At 39.3% G+C, this 23,293-nt stretch overlaps 1 protein-coding gene across 2 annotated transcripts in view; it reads right to left on the minus strand.

The window, feature by feature from the left end:
• ndrg3a (ndrg family member 3a) overlaps positions 1-23,293 on the minus strand; it is a 58,333-nt gene that overhangs the window by 34,262 nt on the left and 778 nt on the right. The window lies entirely within an intron of this gene.

Consider the following 23,293-nt stretch of genomic DNA (forward strand, 5'->3'; position numbering starts at 1 on the left):
TTATGATTCGATTTACTGTTTGGAAAAGTGGCTTTCAAGGTAGGGGATACAAAGAAACTGCAAGTTGGTGAGCTCACCTAAAGCATCTGCTGTTTAGAAAATAAAATATCTGATTATGGTAAAACAATGACGATGACAAGTAAGTAAATTTATTTAGTCAAAGCACCCAGAACTGGGCGATAAAGCCTTAAATTAATGGATTTTTTTTTTTTGCTCTATGTGGTTAGAGTATTACATTGTGGTATTACAAAATCAGAAGACATAATACATTCAAATGCATACTCAGGTGTTACAAACCACCTTCTACCCCTAAAATAAACCTGTGGCACACTAAACTCATGTCTAAGCACAGTATCACATATTTTATGAGTCTTTCTGTGTTCACTTCTTTGCAACTGCACCTGTAGTTTTACATTTCTCTTCCCCTGCTCACAATGAAAGTGCTCTAAGAAAATAACTACCAACTCTTATTGTGAAGAAACTGCCAAACATAAACATCTTTATCATTGATTTAACTTAGCTTTACCAGAGGCACTGGTGAGTGTACAGTGCTCAAGATTTTTTTAGCTGTTTCTCTGACCTCATTAATAGCCATAGCAAGCTTTTTTTTGAGTATTCATTCTCTTAAAACAGGCAAGTCATGACACACCTTTAAACACTTGTTTAAGCCATTATTATACAAGTTAATTCAGTGCAGATCTCAAGTCAAACAGAGTTGCTTTGTTCCAGCACCAAGCTTATGTGAAAGCTCCATACAGGCCGGCAGGGATGCTTTGCAAAGTGAGTACACTAACTACATGTTGCTATCGTTACAGACATCAAACTTTGAGAGTCAAAGAACATGTTTTATATAATTGCTGTGCTTCACATTGATTACACTAACACAACTGGGTGACATTTGAGTTGTTACCCAGCTGCTCTTTAAGTATCAGAGAAAAACAAGCTAGTAGGTGGACTTAAGCAGAGCTGTTGTCTGTCATATATTCTGCTGCACTTCTTTTATCCATCCACAACCTTGGCTGGTAGTTTGAGGTATTGATGATGTTTTTCCCAATACATACGTTTAAACCAGTGATGAAAGTGTTGCAAAAATATTTTTTTGTGGCAGAAATCAGACAGAAATTAGAACTAGGGATAGGTATTTGGTATTGTAATCTGGTATAGTAACACCATGACACCCCAATGCAACCCCCCACCACACCAAATGAAAGGCACAACATACACACATGGGCTGCAAGCAGCACTGAAGGCCCTCGCACCCTGGCACATGTCTTCCTGTTTGGATTTGGCCATGGGTTCAAGAGGCTTTTTTGTAGGTCAGATGATGACACATATGCAGACCAAAAATCAGAAGCCTAGGCTGAATGGTGTGTGTGGGCTGAATAAATTCCAAAATTTAGGGGCAGAATTGATCAATTGCCAGAAAGGGGCGCTGTGACAAAGTACTGACATTGATGTATGAATGTATTCAGGATAAATGTGTGGTCATCCCTGTGAAGTTTGGTGATGTTTGACGTAAGGATTAAAAACTTAAAAGGCATTGTTGGTGAATTTTTACTGCAAAAAAAAGTTGAAAAAAATCAGTTTAGGTTTGGGCTCTCATAACGAACCCACCCTGCGGTGAAAACTCACAGTTCGCACAACTTTAGATCTCCAGGTTGTCTAGTTTGAGGACAAAAATTCTGAAGTCAAACAGATGAAATCCCTCAGAGGAGAAAAACGCCAAGAAAATGCCAAAATTTGACCTTCAACTGTTTTTAGTACGGTTCCTGTACTTTTCAGAGGGTGGCACCAACAGACTTTTTTTCCATCTAATCATGATACATATGTATACCAATTTTCATGCACCTAGCTCTTATCCAGTGCCCTATCTCACTTTTGGCGCCCCCCCAGGGGCCACTGTGTGATGGGATTGTACAGTTCCACCAGATGTCTGTTTCCGCTGGGGGACAATTTGGTGGGAAGTTTGGTGAGTTTTGGGGCATGTTAAGGCCCCCAAAACAAGCCACAAGTTGCTGAAAAGAGCAGATACAATGGGGGCTTTACCGACCATAGGTTGGTGCCCACTCGGGCCCTAATTATGATATTTGTGTGATTTATGCACACTCACTTTATTTCAGCTGAGCATGAACGTCTTTGGATTGTTTTGTTTTCTGCAGTAATGTCTCTGCTCTGCTTGCATTCTCCTATCAAGGAAATAATTACACTGGCTGGCACGATGGCACCTTATTGTTTGTCTTTAACGCAAAGACAGTACATGAATTTTGCTTGAGCCTCTTAAAGAAGTTATACCAGTTTCCTTTTCTTATTTCATGTTCTGCCATCTTTTTAAGATATTTCTGTGAATCATTTACAGACAGCTTTTATTCTCCTGCCAACTTTCAGCTCCCTTTTTCTTTTTAAGTATAGATTCAGTCACTGTTTAGGCACCAGCACTGTATAAGGAGCATCAATTTTGCACCAGCATCGGAAAAACCCCAGATGATACCCAACCCTAACTGTAACACTAAAAGCACCTTTTGCAGAAGAAAGTCACAATAAAATAATGTCTCTACAGGACAAGCTATATTCAGAGTCTTTGCTCAAAGTGCCAAAAAAAGCATGCAAAGTTTTATGATTTTCCACCATACATGGATTATATTAATAATCAACAAGTAAATTAAATAACATACTGTCAGTACAGGTGCAGTTCATGGCATCACAACCCATGCATCCTATATTAGTGGGGTTTCAGGACAGGTGGCTAAGTCATGAGTCTCGCCAAGACCCCAACCCCCACACATCTTCTTGACTTCACATTGGGATATGCATGATGATACAAGAGCCGCCCAGCGTGGAACAGAGGGCGTATTCTCAGGGAAAGGTCACTCTTCTCATCCACACAGATGGTGTTTAAACATGTACACGGACAGAGAGGAATCAGGCAAGGTTTAACAAGAAGCTCTAGAGCTACCTCATTTGTTTTCTCCTTGAAACAACCCGTTTGTCCCTTCACATAATTACTGAACAAGATGCCTGCCCCCTGCGCTTTTCTTGAAATGGTACATCTCAGGTCTTGCCTGTTTGCACAAGGTGAGGACAGGAAGTGGTATTGAATTACCTGGCTCTTCCCAGAGAGTGGCTCATGTTGCACATAACAGCAGATGGAGCCTCTGCCTCTTCTAGGTCAAGCTTACAGCTGGAAGACAAAGCCAACCTGCCTGCACCACCAGCGGAAAGATAGCATTTAGCATCTAACAGATTCATCTAATGCTTCATACAAGCAAGAGGCAAGGGCAAAACAATTCTCACAAAGACCAGGAAAAACGGAGGAGAAGCGACAATCACTTTCTGACTTAGACTGGTCCACCTTGAACGACCTTGAGATGCAGCCTACAGGGTTGGTCATGATTTCCCCTACAAAAAGCGGGAAGAAACAGAAATTAAAGTCATGTCTTTTTCCAGCAGTTTCATCCTCTGACGGTCTGACATAGGTTCAAACAGACAGCTGTCTAATGACGCATGAACAAGGTCAAAGGTCGTCCTACTTTGGCAATGGATTGCATCTTGCTCGGAAACAGGCATGAAGCAGATGGGAACAACTGAGCTCAATCCTCAAATTACATAAAACAGGGAAAAAAATGCAGAAACATGGAGTGAGGGAAGTACTAAGCCATCAGCATGGAGAGTGAAAACATGCCCGGCAAAATCCCTGCTGACAAATCCGGCTCAGTGGTGGAACTAAATAATATTTAGACAAGAGAACAAGGAGAAAAGAAAAACAAATACTCTGCATGCTTGACCGTATTGGCCGGATCAATCCAACACTTCCTCAGGCTGTCACAGAAAGTGGAGGAGAGGCAAAAGCAGCTTTAATTGTAGTCGGCTAGCCGGGTAATCGAGGTGTTAAGGGAGACGGGGTCAGGTTGAGCTTAAATAGAGTGACAGACTGACTGGGGGGCTTTCATGGCCCAACCCCACTGACCCCTTTTACTGGGTAACCAAGTCATCTAACAGCTATCATTCCCTCTACATCTTTCATTCTTCTTCCTTTGGTTTCCTTGGAGAAAGATGCATTCCTCAGGGGCTGCTGTAGATCTTAGACCCCCTTAACCTTACATCAAATCACCTGAAAGAACACCAGGTACCATTCAGCAACATCTACCACCTTCCCTACCCTCTCCTACCTACTCCATGCCTGTTCTATCATTCAGCATGAGCAGCTGTTGCCATAGAGACAAAGCTGGTTGCTGGTGTTTATTCTAAACTGGGCTATCCCCAAGGGACAGATATGAAGCAAGGAGACATGGGGAAAAGATAGTGGTAGAAGACTTTGAGCAGCATTTAGCCCTTACAATAATCAGGACTGAAATAAGCCATGCTGGCTCAATGGATATGACAGCAAAGCTTAGTGTAACTCTAATAGAGAATCAGGAAAAGTAGTCCCAAATGACAGGAGAGAAATTCCATTTGCAGTCTGTGCAGATTGCAGGCTTGATCCCATATTCACACCATGTCACTAATGTGGATAACGATGGGGGATGGATTGACGGAGCTGATGATGTAGAGCATGTCCCTCTAGCCTCCACAGTAGGAGTGCTGGATTGCTCTCCCAAATGGTCTCCAGTACCAGAAGCTGTTTTACTCAGCTCTCCAGCTTCCAGATGAGTAACACAAGCGTAACATGCTGGCTCTTACACATGATTTCCCTCATCTATTCTTCAGTTCCATCTCTCCGTGGGGCGTGTAGCCGCCAACTGAGCCTCATCTTAGCGCTAAATATCATGTCATGCAGTGAGGGACAAGGGAGCTGTGCTGGGCGGACAAATGACAGCAGAAACAAATCGTGTCAGAGGAAAACCACACGAGGCCTTTTCTGTGCAGCAAAGGTCAGCTTTCAGTATTGCTTAGTGTCAGTGCTGTCTCTTGGAGGCTCCAGAGTTTTCAATTCTGACACAATTACTTTATAAAAGATTAGCCAGGACATGTTGGAGTCTGTCAGTTTCATTTTAGATAACTTATTTAGCAACTCCATGTTTCTCCTCACGATGGCAAACACAAGTACCTCACACTCATCACTCCACAGTGTTTCCCATCAATTACCTAGACCACTCATTCCAAAAGTCTGGGTCAGGACCCACAGGTGGGTCACAGGATATATTTTTTGGGTCATGTTACATTTTCATAAACTAAACCCACTAAACTTGTGGGCCTGATCATGTGGGTCAAACTTAACTTTGAATGTTGTTAGAAATGTTTGATGACATTTAAGGAACATACTAATGAGTTCATTTGTAAAGCTGATAAGGGAATGAGTCTCATTCAGCCTCATCAGTCTCCTCCTCCCTCTGTGTCTGTGTGTCAGAGCTGCAGTGGCTGCATACTGTGATATCTGAAATCAGAGTATGACAAACAGCAAGTAACAAAATAATCTATTTTTTAATCTTAATTTGAGGAACGGTCATCTAAGGTACTTATTTCTTTTTGACAATATAAATCACAGACAGAAAAACTAATAGCAATATCTGTTTTTCTCCAATATTGTTAGCCCCAGTTCTAGCTGAGTGAAACTCTCTGATTTTAGTTATTTGTTGGATAATTCATAAATCTTTCAGGAGTTACAGAGAAAACAGCTGATTTAAACTTCTCTCTTTCTGTGATTTGATTAATCCTGAGTTAAATTAACAAGGGGGGAGGAAGTGAATGTTAATAATGACAAATTATTCTTCTCTAGAATGTAAACGTAACACAGAAATTTAACCCCTGTATCATTTCAGTAGTTTAACAAACAAAAAGTACTAACTCTGCCATAAATTTTGGAACAAAAATAAACAATTCAACAGGAAATAAAGGCTGTGACAATGTTCAGGTAGAGATTTGTTTTGGTTAAACTCAGACATGGTCATGTGACCTTTAAAAAAAACATTTATCAACAAGGTAAAAACCAATCTTTAGATGTGAATAACAGATTTTTTAAGAAAAGAAAATCTATATCATCTAAAATCTTTATCTTTGGGTCAGACAAGGAAAAAAGCTGAAAACTGGAATCGGCAAATCAAATTATAACAACATTGTTTAAAGAAAACAAAATTTCCAAAGATAAAGCCTCTTCATTTTTGCTCTAAAAATGCAAAAGAGTAGTCTATTTCACTTCAAAAAGTCCAAATTGGCAGGTGACACCCCCCCCCCCCCCCCCCCCCAAGCTTCCTAAAATCCTGTGAGCAACACTGCTCCATCTCCAAGAAGAGAGAGGACGTGCCTTTACCTTTAAGCTAACCTGCAGGGGCTGGATTGCATTAGTGCCAAAATACCTACTGTAAATATAGGGTGTCGCTGCCAACATAAAGAAGCCCTGTAGCTGCCATGTCAGCAGACGGCAAGGAGTGATCGATGAACACATCCCCAATGCCTCCTCCCTCATCTTCGTCGTCCTCTTCCAGTCTATGCACACTCTCTCTCTATGTTTTTGTCCATCAATCTTCATCTTGACGTGGGCAGTCAGGAGGTCTATGCAGGCCAGGCTGCATGATGGACAACTGGGAACCCAGCAGTGATGGTGACCCTACTTCTAGTCCATTTAATTAGGTCTATTGCCTCAGTATTGCCATGACAACCAAGACTTGAGGTTTACTCATGTCATCATCATTCACATCATGGCCACGCTTTTACTGCGACCTCTTGGGATTTAAGTTGACTGAAGTGGACGTCATTGTGTTGACCTTGTATTAACCCACCTCTGGGAGACCCTGACGCAACCTTTGGTTATATTACCATGGTGACAGGAAGCAGAAACCCTAAGAAGGCCATATAGGGAATGTTGGCGGATGGATAGGTTTACAGCAGAGATAAATATAGAATATAGTAAATCATTTAATCATTTAAATCATTTATTGAATAAAATTAAAAGGTTTCTAATCCTTAATTTGTTTTCTTCAGGGGGAAATTTCAGATAATAATATTTCTTTAAAAAACAAAATGACAAAGATAAATCAATTAATCAGACTATGAATTTTACATTCTTTGTCATTCTGTCAGGTTTGTAAACCAGGGTTCCTAACACACTTCTGAAAATCAAAGTCAATTCTTTTTAAGCCCTCTTTAGACCTGAACTGAGAAAAATTTAAACTACATTTTGAATGGCAAACCGTCACAAATGCAAGACACGTGAGATTCCTCGCTACACTGGACCAGGACTGAATTTTCTGATTTAAAGTACTGGTTATGAAATGTCAAGTGGTGTAGGACAAAGACACTCCAAATCTGATGATTTCTGGCTCATTTAATACATCTATTCTATTACTATACTATATGATATGATACTTAATAGGGCTGAACAATTTTGGAAAATCATCTTATTGCAATTTTTTTCCCTGATATTGCGGTTGTGATTTGATATGCAATTATTCCTTCACTTTCTTTCATTCCCAAACAAGGGCTTAACAATTCTTTAAAAACATCTAATTCTGATGATTTTGACTCATATTTCAAATTGGATAGAAATTGTTGCATTGAAGGGTTTTTATCATTCTCATATTTAAAAAGAAACGTACAAAAATGAGATAATTTTTGTAGACTCTTCTAAAAAAATGGCACTTGAATTATTGCATAATATCATGCACAACTTCTCTGCTGCAAGAAAAAAGTTTAAAACTTCTATTTTGACATGAAGTTCAGGTCGAAGAAATATTGCACCACCTACGATTTGAAAATTGCAGCAGGCCTAATTGTGTTTGAATCTAATTTTCAACTAATTGCCCTGCCCCAGTACTTAACATATCTTTAGGTGAGTTAACCTGATGTGAAAGTTTTGGTATAAAAAATTAAATTTTACACAAGTTGTTAGCAAAAAGCCACTTAAAATTTAAAACCTCTGAAAAGTAAAAATCTGACTTTTTAAGACTTTTTATGGCCTCAAATTTCAAAAGTCCGGTTTAAGATTCTTTAAGACTTTTCAAGGATCAAGAACCCTTTCAAGGATCAAGGAACCCTGGTAAACAGTCAAGCCTTTAATGATCAGCAGGCCACACAGTAAAGGGCTAAGTTCATTAAAAAAATCCAATCCCAATCAGATCCCTTTGTTAGTGGGAAACAGCTATTATCAATTACCAACTTATTTCCAGCCAGAGGAAGCCATGTCACCTGGCTGACAGTCTCTCTAGGAAACAAATTATTTTAATGGCAGATCCTATCACAGTGGAACACAAGCGTGTCTGTCCTCAGCTAGAGCCTCATCCCTCAGTCTGCACTTCACCGGGCATCACATCACAATAGAAAATAGGCCAGCACAAATTCCAGAGATCATTTAACAGCCAAACCTCTATGTCTGCTCTTCTTCATGTGTCACAGTGCTGTGCACTGAGGCCTGCGAACTGGGGGAAAAAATGTATCCCTGCACAGTCACCACTGACGTGATGCCTTACTCATGGACTGAAAGACTTAGGGAGGGGAAGGGTACTAGAAATTTCTCCTCATAAACAGGCCAATCCTGTGGTTAAAGTTCTCAGTGTGCTGGAGGAGAAATCCTCCCGGAGCAAAGCTAATGGTCTATGACAAGGCTCAGTCTTCTTACCTGGGCTGTTTGGTAAGAGAATTATGTGAGGGGAATTCATTTGTTTGGTGTTTCAGCCTCCCCCTACCCTCCTACACATCCACTCCTGACAGACTGATAACAACCCGGTTACAGAAAGGATGGTTGAATTATAACAATTAAGAAGGTAACTTGATCTTGAGTTTGTTATCCGTCATATAAAAGCTGTTCTATAGCACGGAACATCATTGCTGATACTGTCAGCAAACACACATTAGCACACGAAGCCTAACACGCTCACATGTACTCTGCTTCCCTCGTTTCATGAGCTTAATTAAATGACAGTGTGCTCCCCTGAGGATTGAGCATCCTCCTCACTGATCAAATGATTCTTCTGGAACAGCTGACAGATCTTTTCTTTTATTCCCCTTGACAATAAAACAAAACAATGATGAGACATCTCATCAGGATTCTATCAAAACAGTCTCCTGGTCCTATCAAATTTCCACCTCAAAATGTGGAACAACGCCCACGTCTGCTTTTGAAACCACACCAAAAATCTAGTAAAGAAAGCTTTAAGACATTATACCGTTCATGAGTAAGATAATGGTTGACAGAGATGTGCACAATCACAGGATACATGACAAGGCAAAAAAAGTCTTTCTCTGGCAGCAAACACAAAAGGAACTGAAGATAAGCAACTCGATCTGACAGGAAGGCTATTTTAGGACAGCTATCTCCCTCCTCAAATATCCACATCCTTGTTTGATCCTTCAAGAATTAAAAAGGTCTAATAAATTCTAAATACTGCATTACTATAATTGACTCGTCCCCTCTTTGGAAATCTGAAGGCAGACTCACTCAGTCACTATTACATGTAATATCCTGAGCCTCCAGCCAGCCATAACTCAAATGCAAGTGATAAAAATGTTGTAGAGGTTTGGATGGAGGTGGCATAAAAAACACACACACACACACACACAGTACTGCTGTGAAGCTTCAAAACACACACCAACGATAGCATTTGTGTGTAGGAGGAGACTCATCACCTTGTTTCCTAGGTTGTTATTTTCATTCATAGCATGCACGTCTCTTCAAACATCTGCTTAATGAACTGCACAACTGCATCTTTTAAAAGAGGAAATCCTTAGCTGGTGGTTCATCACTTGTTCTCTGAGTGAGTGTGTGTGTGTGTAAGTGGGAGGAATAGCCTGGTTCATCAGCAAAGATGCTCACTGGCACATAGCAGCAGCCACTCTTCTAATCTGCCTTCCAAAAAGGGAGTCCCCCTCTTCACTCACAAACCCTGACCCCTATATTCAGGCAGAATCCAGGACAGCCTTTGTTGCTAATTATTAGACATCCATGAAAACTAGGGCTAAAATATTAATCGAAATGTAGATGAAATCATGCACAAGAGATGCAATACTTATAACCAGAAATGCGTATCAAAATACCAGTTTAATTTTTTTTTTGCAGCCAAAGATGTTATGCTCCACACATCATGAAAACATTTAAGTGTCAATTCTTTCTAGAATAGTTTGCAAAAATCCGACTTTTTTATTTTTGTATGTTTTTCTTATTAATAGTGGGGATGACATAAAAATGATCAGTACAACAATTCCTACTGAATTTGCAATATCAGTCAAGATACTGACTGGATATCAGTGGGCTTAATTTATTATATTTCTATTTATTTATGTATAAAGACTGTCAACTAAAGTTCACAGACTGTTCAAAAGGAGCACTGTCTTTGTAGGTTCTCATTCATCCAGGTCATGGTGATCCAATTTGGGAAGTTGGGAGAAGCCAATTGGACGAGAGGCGAAACGTCTTCAACAACCTAAAGAAAGTCCAGTTGCTCTTTTGATGAAGAATTGGATAAAATGGCCAATCCACTATTCATATCTTGTGGTGCTTATCATGACTCGGTTTGAATTAGAGCCACACAATTAATGTAATTGCAACTGCAATGTCAGGCTGTACAATCACATCATAGTAAAAGGCAGCAATTATTTTTAAAATATAATATTCATAGAGTAGTACAACTTAAAACTTCTGGGCAATTAATCACAAATTAGATTAAATTGCAATATGGCCTGCAATTTTCAAAACACAGAAAATATTTCTTTAATCTGAAATTTGTGCCAAAATACCAGTTTACATGTTATTGTTTCAGCAGAGATCTCATACATTACATATCATGTAAGCATTCAAGTGACATTTTTTTTAGAATAATCTCCAAAAAATCCTTCTTTCATCATTTTTTCTTATTGAATATGAGAATGACATAAAAATAATCACTCCCTTCAATACAAGAATTCATATCCGATTTGCAACACGAGTCAAAATCAACACAGTAAGTTACCTTTTCATAATTGTTTAGCCCTCCTTTAATATTGTGTTGGTTATAGTATAGAAGGATTTATTGTTTTGTTGGAAGTAACAAAAGATGAGGTGCACATCACATTGCATATCAAATTGCAATTGCAACATTGGGGGAAACAAAAAAATCACAATTTGATTATTTTCCCAAATTTTCCCAGCCACTTGAGTCCTTAAAACACATTTGAACATTTAAAGAATAATGGTGACCAAAGAAAAAGACTTTAGCTAACAGGTTCTGTTGGTCCTTCAAACATTGGTCCAATGGAAAAGTTGATTTAGAAAGATACAGCCAATTAAGACTGATATTTAAACCAATATTTACAGCTGATTTAGACCATACTAACTTCCCATTGGACTGATATAGTTGATTCAATCCGTTACCTGAAGTTGATTTAGAATGATCGTTTTAGTGAATTTAGACAAACATTAAGAACTGATTTAAACTGATACTTATAGTCCATACAAATACATAAAAAGACACGATTTAGATGGATATTTGTGGCTGATTAGGGCCAAATGCTTATTTCTTGTAAAAAAAAAAAAAAAAAAAAAAACAATTATTAAACAATGTACATAAATATATATTTTGTAAGCAGTTCGGTAATAAGTTCAGGTTTTGTATAAACTTTTATTACTCTCTGCATTTTTCTTTATAATCAAGCAAGTAGGCCCAAGATACCATTTCATTTGTTTCTTAACTGCAATCATCATACACATTATATCCACATTACTCCCAAATTGTATTCAAACTGTCTCATTTGAATTATTGAAACATGACGAGGTAAGCCTGAGATTTGTTTAAATTGATTCTGCAATGCGTCTTTTAATTTGTGTGATTTCTTACTAACTTTTATCTCAATGTTTACACTTCACTTGTTTGGCCGAGCTTTGGTATGTTGTCATGAAGGCTTAAACAAATCAGTCAATTTACAACTGTTTAAGTGAACTGAAGTACATAAATAAGAATATGTAATTCATATTAATGCATGCATCATCTAATTTCATCCTAACATTAAGGTCTGGCCCACAGGAGAGAATAGTGTGTTTTTGATCTCTCTGATTGTGTTGGTTATAATTGAGAAATATTTATTCCTTGTGTTTGTTGATCAGGAACTTAAAAATAATGAAACATTAATTCACAATCTTTGGGAATAAAATTGCTGTCAGATTCTCTTCCCAAATTGTTAAGGCCCCAATGAAAACACAAATGTAAACAGAGACACAATCTGGCACAGTATTAAGCAATAATAGTGACACCTACAGTACAGCTACTCTCAGTGATCCTGCAGGTTCACTGTGACCAGAGCCTCTCTCATTACTGTCTCTAGGCTTTTAAAGAATTACATTATTCCTTGAGGGCCCACTTTATCTGCTAATGGTCTTATGAGATTGCAGAGCAGCATCTGGCTGTATTGATTTATAACCACACATCTATTGACCCCAGCATGCTTCACTTCTCACATGAAAATTCAAAAAAGACTCTTTGAGGATGGTTGACTAGATTTCTGCATACAGTGCGGTGCTTTTTAAAATTATTTGTCTTCCACTGGTGTCTAAAATTCGCGGCACCAGTACAAACCCAGCAAACTTACAGCAATATTTTCCCCCCTGTGAAGTCATGATTCAGCCCGCACACTGGAAACTCAGTTTCTGTGTCAAACAAAGGAAGTTTGTGCAGATGTTATGAATATTGTATGTGTATGAAATGTAAGTCTTTAAGTGTGTATGTATGGGTGTGTGTCCCAGTTGGTGGTGTGGATGTGAGTCATCCCTCCCATGTCTCTCCCAGCAGAGCCGAAGAGAAAAGGCAACAGAAAACTTTACAAAAAAACTAACAACACAGTCATCAAACTTCCCAAAAAATGTATCATCTTCAAACCAACAGTGGGATCTCTTCTGCTGTAGACTGAACCAGCCTGAGGGATGTTGGTGTGTTATTAATAAGTTTAATGTCTGTAAAGGCTGTTGTGTAAACCCCGCAATTCCGCCAGTCAACTCATTTAGCATATGTCTACGCCTAAAAACCTCAATTTATACTATTATAGGTGACAGAGCCGTGCTGTCCATAACAATATACAGTCAGGGGATCCAGTCCTGCAGAGCAGCTCATGCATCGGCTTTTGTTTGATGTCGTAGTAAAGAAGAAATGCTTTAACCAAGGGGTGGCCATTCACAATAATATCTGTATGATGTCGGTATCCACAGATATTTAATTAAAATGTTAATGATCAGTTCCGGCTAATCTGAAAATTTTTGCCAATGATTACAACCAAAATATCATCTGTATATATCGGTCTATATCAGCTGTAAATATTGGGCTAAATTGGCAGGAAATATAAGTCTGAATGAGCTGTAAATATTATTCTAAATCGCCTGTAATTATAAGTCTAAATTAGTGGTAAATATCAGTTTATATCACATGGAGTTGTGTGATAATATAACATACATATTATGTATTGCCTGTAAAATTAAACTATATCGGTTTCTCTGTTTTTCCTTAAACTTTAATGTGTGTTCAAAGGGCTGAAGTTTAAGTTCTGAACTACATTTATATATCATTGTCAATATTGTTTTTAGCTACAGAGAATTTAAAAATATGGGCATATTGGATATTGGCAAAAATTCAATATCATGCATCCCCAACTAGAAGGTCAGGATTTGATTCCCAGGTCCTGCTAGCCTTGTCGTAGTGTCCTTTGGCAAGCCACTGAGATTCAAACTGCTCTGCTGCTACATCAGCAGCATATTAGCTAAAACTGATGGACATTTTACATACCAGTGTGTGAATGTAGTGTGAAGGGGTGAATGTGACCTGCAGTGTATAGAGTGCTTTGTGCTACATAAGTTGAATCCGTTAACCATAAACTCTGTGATTTAATTGTGTTTTCACTCTTACCAGGTGTCTACAGTGAAAACAAGAGTAACCTTCAGCTGATGCTGACTGGGGCTTATAGCAGGCAGTAGTGGGATAATAATCTTGCTTGGCAGAGATAAAACCTCCATAAATTATAAATACCATTAACTCAAGAGCAGGGAACTGAGTTTGTAGCACCTTCCAATCTGACAGGTTTTTCATACAACAATGACTTCTTTTATCTACTCTGAAGTTAAGAATACAAAGGGATTAACATTTCATGATACACTAGTTTGTAACTTTACATAGACTCAGTGTTCACAACTCTAAAGGATCTTTAACATGGAGTGCAAACATAAGATATAATTCAATTTGTTGAAATGTCATTGTTTGATTTTATCTGAAAAGGCCTGTAAGCAGTGGCACAGGGTTTGAGATGACAAGAAAGACAAGAAGATTGAGAAGCTCAAACTTGCGAGCTGCCACAGAGAGAAAAAACTTGACTCCAGGCCTTGTTTGAGTGTCAAACATATAAATCTGTGTTGAACGAAACAACGCATGAGGAATACTTCTCATGCATAAACTGTAAAAACTATGAAGCCTGAGTGACAACATTGTCAAGATCTGCTTGAAGATTACTGGAGTCAGGCTATGAGATGTGTGTTTCCTCTAAGAGATTCAGGCAATAAAAGGCAAAAAACATTATCATTGTATTTTGTCTGATGAATTCATGGTAACACCTTCAGGTCACCATTATTCTGAGTAAAACAAAAATCTCTGCTGTCAGATTTCTGAACTCAGATAGCAGTCATTTCACAATTGACCTTTTCAACAATTGGGGCTTCTGTTAATTGTCTATTTATTGTAATTCATGCATTCATCTTATGTTACTTATCTTGTATCATGTGGTCCTTCTCCGATCTCTGCTTGTTCATCTGTCAGTGTTGAAATGTTACACTTGAATGTTGTTTATTGTTGACACTGGTGGGCTGCAAATGAATTGCTGTCTTGGGATCAATAAAGTTGTCTGAATCTGAATTAGTAATTTGATTACTGAGGAGGGCTTTTGAGTCCAATTTGTGGTGGCTGCTAGATTGAAAACATTATCTCACACTAACTTTAGATCAACCCAGTGAGAAGACAGAAGTAGAGATGAAGCAGATCTTAAGACTCATGACAAACAGCTACAATGAGTTGGCTTTCAGTTACATCAGCCATGCAATTAATTATGAATAAATATCTCTAAATATCTCTATCCACACCAATCCTAAGTATTCATTCTTGTACTGATATACAGCCGTGAAACTGTATTCACCCCCTTTATGATTCCTGATTTTTTTTTTTTTTTTTTGCATATTTATCACATTTAAATGTTACAGATCATCAAGCCGATTTTTAATATCTCACAAAGACAACCCAAGTAAATACAAAATGCAGTTTCTAAATAATGATTTTATTCACCTATTTTATTAACCTTTCTGGCCCTATTGAAAAAGTAATTGCCCCCTTTTAAATCATGAGTTAACTGTAATTAACCAATGCTCTTGGAAAGCTGAGTTCAGTTTCACTGGCCACATCCAGGCCTGATTACCACCAGATTTGTTAAATGAAGAAATCATTTAAATAGAAGCTGTCAGACAAAGTGAGGTAGGCTACAAGATCCCAAAAAGAAACACATAATGCCCTGATCCAAAGAAATTCAAGAACAAATGAGAAACAAAATGATTGAAATCTATCAGTCTGGAAAAGGTTACAAAGCCACTTCCAAGGCATTGGAACTCCAGCTAACCACGGTCAGAGCCATTATCCACAAATGGAGAAATCTCGGAACAGTGGTGAACCTTCCCAGGAGTGGTTGGCCAACCAAAATGATGACTCATCCAGGAGGTCATAAAAGAACCCAGAACCACATCCAAAGAACTGCAGGCCTCACTGGCCTCAGTTAAGGTCGGAGTTCATGACTCAACAATAAGAAAGACACTGGGCAAAAATGACATCATCGGAGAGTTCCAAGGCCAAAACCAGACAAAAAAGAACAAAAAGGTTCGTCTCACATTTTCCAAGAAACATCTTGATGATCCTCAAGACTTTTGGAGAAATATTCTGTGGACTGACAAGACAAAAGTTGAACTTTTTGGAAGGTGTGCGGCCCATTACATCTGGCGTAAAAATAATACAGCATTTGATAAAAAGAACATCATGCCAACAGTCAAATATGGTGGTGGCAGTGTGATGGTCTGGGGCTGCTTTGCTGCTTCAGGACCTGGATCAACTGCTGTGATTGATGGGACAATGAATTCTGCTGTCTACCAGAAAATCCTGAAGGCGAACGTCTGGCCATCAGTTCGTGCCCTCGAGCTCAAGTGCTCTTGGACTATACAGCAGGACAATGACCCGAAACATACCAGCAAGTCCACCTCTGAATGGCTCAAAATGAACAAAATGAAGGTTTTGGAGTGGACAAGTCAAAGTCCAGACTTAAATCTAATTGAGATGCTGTGGTGTGACCTTAAAGGGGCAATTCATACTTGAAAACCCTCAAATATGGCTCAATTAAAACAGAAGAGTGGGCCAAAATTCCTCCACAGTGATGCGAAAGACTCATCATCATTTATCACAAATGCTTGATTTCAGTTTTTGCTGCCAAGGGTGGCACAACCAGTTATTAGGTTCAGGGGGCAATTACCTTTTCACACAGGGCCAGACAGGTTTGGACCCCCCCCCCTTAAAAAATGTAAGAATCATTCAGACACTGCATTTTGTATTTACTTGGGTTGTCTTTGTGAAATATAAAAATTGGTTTGATGATCCGAAACATTTAAGTGTGATAAATATGCAAAAACATCAGAAACCAGAAAGGGGGCAAATACTTTTTCACAGCACTGTAGAATTACGCACCTCTACTTTCATCCCTTTTTGGAGTATATGACTATAGATATAAATATATTGTATAAAGGTTACATCATCAAAAGACCCTGAATAATACACTGTGATGGGTTTGAAAATATCAATATGCAGTAAATCCCTTTTCTGCTTGCCACACTGATACTCAAGAATACTGTTCTTCATCTTTCCTTCGACTCAACATAATAACCAGCAAGGCATCGCCACAGCTGATGCGCTCAAATGATGATAAATAGACTAATAAGAAAATAGCTATACAGACAGCACTTCAGATAGCTGTAGCTACATGACACACATCATCAATAAATCAATTCTCACAGGCTTAGACAGGTCTACACAAAAGAAGGCACAAAGGGAAGACACAGTGAAAGAGGGAAAAAATATTCAATACAAAGGGGGGGTCACTATGAGGCAAATGAATCCTGATAAATCTACTGTGATAGGTCAGAGAGAGGTGTGCGCCCGGCTCTCCCGGCTCAGCTCCTCCTAGTATCTGGCTATAAATAAGAGTGAATGGCCAGACCTGTCAGTCCTACAACCAGAGTACCTGCCCCTGCTCTGCCACGCTACACTAGCTGCTGCTCTGTTAGCAGGGATTTCCTCTGCCATGCTTGCTTGAGCCGACAGCACAAAGAAAGACTAAGTGCAAGATGGATTCTGTGTGAGTGCGTGGAGGCCCAGCAGGATCTGTAGACCACGGTCAGCCGGCCAAAGGGCAGCTGTGGAGGCGGCAGCAGCAGGACCATCTGTATAGCCTGAATACTATCCCTCACATACACACACTATCAGTTCAACAAGCTGGGCAGGGGGGAAACAAGAGAAACCGCTCCCATGAAACATTAACAGAGCACTGAGACATGGGATCTCTAAAGGCTGAGATAGTAAAGACGTCTGAATAGCTGAGGCCTCTGAATCACAGTGCTTGTCAGCGTGTTGCACTATATGAATCAGTGCGCAGAAGCCTGTTGCCTCACAGGAACACAGACTCCGCTAATAGAGCCATCCATGTGGTCAGCTAGCCTGTCACAATGACTGATTACTGACAACTCAATCTCCCACAGAAACACAGAGGTGGCTCCTGTGGCGCCTTCCCCTGTGAGTGCTAGCCGTTGAGGTCGGCGGTGTCCTTGGCAACCGCAGGAGCCCTCCCCCTGAGCCATCCTCAGCTCAGCTGGTGGCGCAGCTGAAATCGAATGACCTTTTCACCATCATTTACATGAAGTCATCTTTTTCTCATAACATAAAACAACTCAACGTGGACTTCTCCACCAGCCTGTGCAGCTTTACTTCACTCTCAGGATGCTAAAGGCATTGTCCTTTATGTTGAATGCATCAAATGAATCATAAAAAGGCAAATATAATTATCTCCTTTGTTCATATGCATCAACAGTGCCTGCGTAACACCTACAAGTCACGACTCATGCTGAGCTACATGCTCAAACTCACAGACCCAATCTTTCTAAATGAAATTCCAGCTTTTGGTGATTGGGGCTTTACCCATCTTCTCTGTCTGAATTGAGCTGCTTAGCAGGAACAAAGCCTGACGGGAGAGGATATTCAAACCACTTGGGCTGTCTGTATCTGCCATTTGCTCCTTCACAATAACAGCCACAACAGCATTTAACTTTCCTGGTTCTCCCCAGACCATTGAAGCTAGCCGAGTATGAAATGATTCATGCTGTGCACAGTCTATCGTGAGAGACTGGAAAATAAAGCATGCTGCTTACATGTTTATGAGCGCGTGTGTGAGTGTGTGCTTGTTATTTGTATCCATGACAAAATGGGATTTGTCTCAGCGGAGAGCTGAAACATCCTCGTCTTCGCTAACCATCTCTCACACGCACACATGAGCACAATGTGAACATAATGAGATTCAGTAGAAATAGTTTCTCTTCTTCAAGGAATAAAGATGAGCTTAGACGGCTGGAGTGAAATGGGAACCCTGAAAGACACAGATAGAGGAGAAGAAACTGATGCCTGATGTGATTTAAAGTGTGAAGCAAATGAAAAATAAATCTGAAGGTTTACAATATCAAATCTATACCCCTGAAGGACAGAGATGCTCTTATTGTGAAATTTAGGGCTGATACAGATGTTTTACAAAATAATTTAGCAAATGCTGATGTTTTTTTCATCACTTGTTTTGGTCTATGGCTCCTAGCATGCCCACATTTTCTCTTATGTTTGAGTTTGTCTAACTTCTCATATCTTTTTCCCTGTAGTAAATCCCTTTATGCCTGCATAAAGTTGATTGGATAAAACAGATAAACACTGATAGCTGATATCCTGATCATGCTAGGGCTAATCGATAATGGCAAAAATGATCCTCATGATTATGTTAATTGATGTGAAGATCATCAAACAGATAATCAAACATGAATATTCACTGAATTTTACATCTATATGGAATGTACTCACTGAACTTTAACAAGCAATGTATGAAAATTAAAAAGTTTTAAAAAATATTGCTATACAGTGGTTATCAGAAATATGTTTTAAGTATTGGTTATGTACTCTTGTCAAAAAAAATACAAAAAGAAACAAGCCCATGGCATGTGGCCCAGTAATCGTCTAGTCATGATAATCTTATTTCAATAATTGTTGGAAGCTATAATTGTAATTAAAAAAAAATGAAAATTGATGATTTTCCGTCTAATACTGCTGAACACAGCAACGGATGACTCTCTATGATCTATGCAAGTAAACAAGACCATTAGAAGAATGTCATACCAGAGCATTTTAACTGGGTCATCAGAGCTAACATAAAACTAACGTTTCTGACAGCTGCTTTTGGTATTATTATAGTGAAGTTTAAGAGAAAATCTTAATTTTCCAAATAACCCATTTCATCAATTAAAATCTAATTACTGTCCAGCCCTACGTTTTGTTTAACTTCATATTTTGCTTCATTTAGCCATGCTATACGTAAGTGTCATAAACCAGAAATCAAATCTTCTCCACTGCTTGAAAACACTGCTCCCATGAACTATACCAGTTTTGGAGCAACAAAGAAGTACCATTACCGTTTGGGAAAGGGCAGAGCCTTTGAAAAAAACTCCTAGGGTGATTGGATGAACATTCTGCCCGTCACATCTTTACGGGCCAATCAGAGCAACAAAACACCTGAAGTCGTAGCTGCTACTGAGGAGTAAACTCCATACAGAACTGCATAACGCAAACAATGATGACTATACAGTACACGACTTTTGTCGTTTTTGAAAAGAAAACAACTCACTGCTGTTCTTTGTCCTCTTGTCACTGCTTGCTTAGGTCACGACTCCACCGCGCCCAAATGTACTGCCCCTCGACGCTGAGTGGTCCTGTCACTTTCTAACCGGGCCCACACGGTTCAGACGGGAGCTTTGCAACATAGATTTGCCAGTGAGAAACATGGAAACGGGCGAATCTATCTGCTTTGCAAGGTTAGAAGAACCACACATAGGAGAAAAAAAGGACCTACAGCAGCAGCAAAGTTTCCAGACAGAATGGCTTTCATTCATCTCCATGTCTTTGTTAAAAACCCGCCCAGACCTACGTTATTGTATACAGCAAAAAGTGACGCAGGTTGTTAAAACTTAAATAACTTTTGAACCATCAATTGTAGCCTCTTACTTTATTTTCCCCTCAAAGCTAGCTGTTGCGTCATTCCACTGATTCTATCTGTGCCCTCCATTCCTTTGCAGAAGCTTTTCTAGAGAGCCTGGAACTTGGGTGACCTTTCAAGGACTTAAGCGCTTAAATCCACACAGGTAGATCTGATATTCAGTCTTTCTGATCATTTATCGCCAATGATCTTAAGCAAACCACCACAGTGTTTTCCCAGAATGCTTCGTAAGTGGCTGTCAACTAATGACAGGATGCTCCATCAACACATTATGCTTTGTCAAACTGTGGAGATGGCTTGAACAGAGCATAATTGGAGAGAAAGAGAGTCTGTGATGTTGCTCTCTGTGTCATTGTAGTTTTAACATTTAGCAGTAAAACTCACAATAATTATCAGCAAAGACAACTTGAAGTATCACAGAGAGGCTGTCTTCTATTTGCTGCACCATGTTCTAAGTTCAATGTAGAGCTAAAATAATGTGCCAGCTTTCTACACTGCAGTCGGTCTAAAAAGTTTACATTGGTATCAGATGGGTACTCGGTACTGACCGACACCCAATGCTCTGGTATCAGAATTGTATCAGGAAGGAAATAAATGGTATTGGAACATCTCTAGTTATCAAGGAAAATGCAGAGAATAATGACAGTTTTTAAGAGTGTATTTCTAAACTAAAAATGTACAAATATTGAGAAGCATTTAAAAATACATGACCTGAAGTGTTCTTTTTCTTTATGTAAAAAACAGGGCACTTCTACAAATTGCATATAAATTTAAAGGCCTTTCTGCAGGTATTTTTGTAAACCTTTCAAGAACTACTTGATACAAAAATAATTGCAACCTTCTATATGTTTGTTATTGCACAGCCTGATACGGTGATGGCGATTAGATTAATTGTTGATTGGTGAATAATTGATACTGGTGTAAAACCGATGCATGGTTGCATCCCTACTAAATGAGCAGCAGCACTGAAGGACATTCGAGGGCATCCAGAGGTCCAGCTTGGCTTGTTTCCAACACTTTGGATCAACAAGCTAGCCACCTGTGCTGTTCCTTCCCTCATTGCCACCTGCTGATAGCCTTGCTGATGCTGATAAAGAAAATGGAGACAAACAGAACCCCTCTTCCAGCAGGGGCGATCTAGCAGACAAGTCAAGCTGAAGAGTGGGACGGTCACAAAGTCCCATATGAAAGCTACCAATGGCTCTTAGTTTGGTCATTCATTTGCTGGCTGTAAGTTTAATATCATAAATCAAATCCCTGCAGTGAGGACATATAGGGATGAGACAGATAGTTCCCTGCATATGCTGTCCAAGGAGAGATATGAGGAATTTAAGAAGTTAACCTGGAACAGCGGTGTGTATGCATCAGCTGTTTTTGGCCTGAAAGCTTGAAGCTGCTGTGCAGAGCTTTTGCTGTAACTCTAGGTCTGGTACAGCTTAAATTACAGATGCAGTTCAGTTACAAAAACAGCAGCAGAGCCCTAGGAGGGTCAGCCTGAGAGACAGAGACACAATACGGTGCCAACAAATTTTTCAAAAAACATCGTCTTTGTACCTACGACTAGAAAGAAAAAAGGGGAACTGTGACACCGATGCGGTGTTGACAACTCAGGTATTTCCAATGATGAGGAAATGTCCCAGTCAGTCCCAGGTGATGTTTTGCTCTCCGGGCCTGGCTAAATAAATAGACACAGTAATGCTGAGGTGAGACAGAACAAGAGGCAGACCGACTGTCAGCACAGTGGCTTAATTACTGTCTCCATCTCTCCAGAGAGCATTATTTCCTGACATTCATCCCTTCTTTTCCTGTAAGAAATCCTCTTCTCCACAAGAGCAAGGCTCACTTTTTATACGCTCTGTAATCCCTGTGATAAATTATGTTTATGTTGTAATCCATGCTCAAAGGCATTTTATGGTGTCACTCCTTGATGCTGACTTATTGAACACAGTTTTAAAGATTTACCAACAGTATTAATGCAATATAAAGCACAGCTCAGCTCCATTTGTTTTCCTCCTGAATGCTGAGATTAAAAACAACCCCCAAACACTGTCTACTTCATAACAAAGTGTTGTAATAAAGCGGGTACACCCTTTATAAATGATTTAAGAGTTTGGTAAGGGTGAAACCCAGAGAAAGAGAGAAGGAGGTGGTGTGACTTATTAACATCTCTGGACACTCCCATTAGTTAGGCGGTCAGTTTCTACTGTAATGATCAACCAGGTGTGGCAATAAATCCCACAGTGATGGCTATCTGATCTTTCTCCTGTTTTTGTTTGCAGTACAAATGAAGCTTCAGAAAGAAGCTTTCTGTCAATGGTTTATTATCTGCTGGCTTTCAGCACAAATAACAGTCTTTTACAACAATGTTGTAAGTGACAACAAATGCCCGGTTGTTGCTTGTTGTGTAAGCTTTATTCACTGACCACGTGACACTGTTGAGGGCATTGTGGGAGATAAAACACCTGGAGTTAATCCCACCAACATGAAACTAGAGCAAACTAAACTTTAATCTATTAGATGCCAAAATAAATGCCTTACTATATGTGTATTTCATCTGCGGTTATGAATACAAAGGTTTTAACGACCTCCTACCTCATGGTATTTTCAGATCTCTAACAATAAAAATACCCTAAAACCCCTTCTGTTTCTGATAGTTTGACTCTGCTATTGAAGAACATGGTGTCCTCTTAAATTAACCCCAAACATGACAGCGGCTATTTTTAGTAAGAGGAAACACCTGATGGCCATTCTTTTACTTCCCACCTGTGTGACCTTCGCATGGCCACTGGTGACATTGTCATCTATCATGTAGTGTCTAACACAGACCAGATGCTATTTCATTAGGGTGGATCAGTATTATAATGGTAGTTCTGCCAGGCCAGGAGCTGAACATAAAAATAAGCAGAATAACTCAGAAATATCTTGAGGCATCATGGAGGACTGACACACATTCAACACCTCGCTTTGTTTGATGTTAGCTAGCCTTATAGGTTTCAAACTCCATGCTGTCAATAGTATTACTTTTCCTCCAATAACC

Source organism: Cheilinus undulatus, linkage group 3 (assembly GCF_018320785.1).
Source record: "Cheilinus undulatus linkage group 3, ASM1832078v1, whole genome shotgun sequence".
Classification (NCBI taxonomy): Eukaryota; Metazoa; Chordata; class Actinopteri; order Labriformes; family Labridae; genus Cheilinus; species Cheilinus undulatus.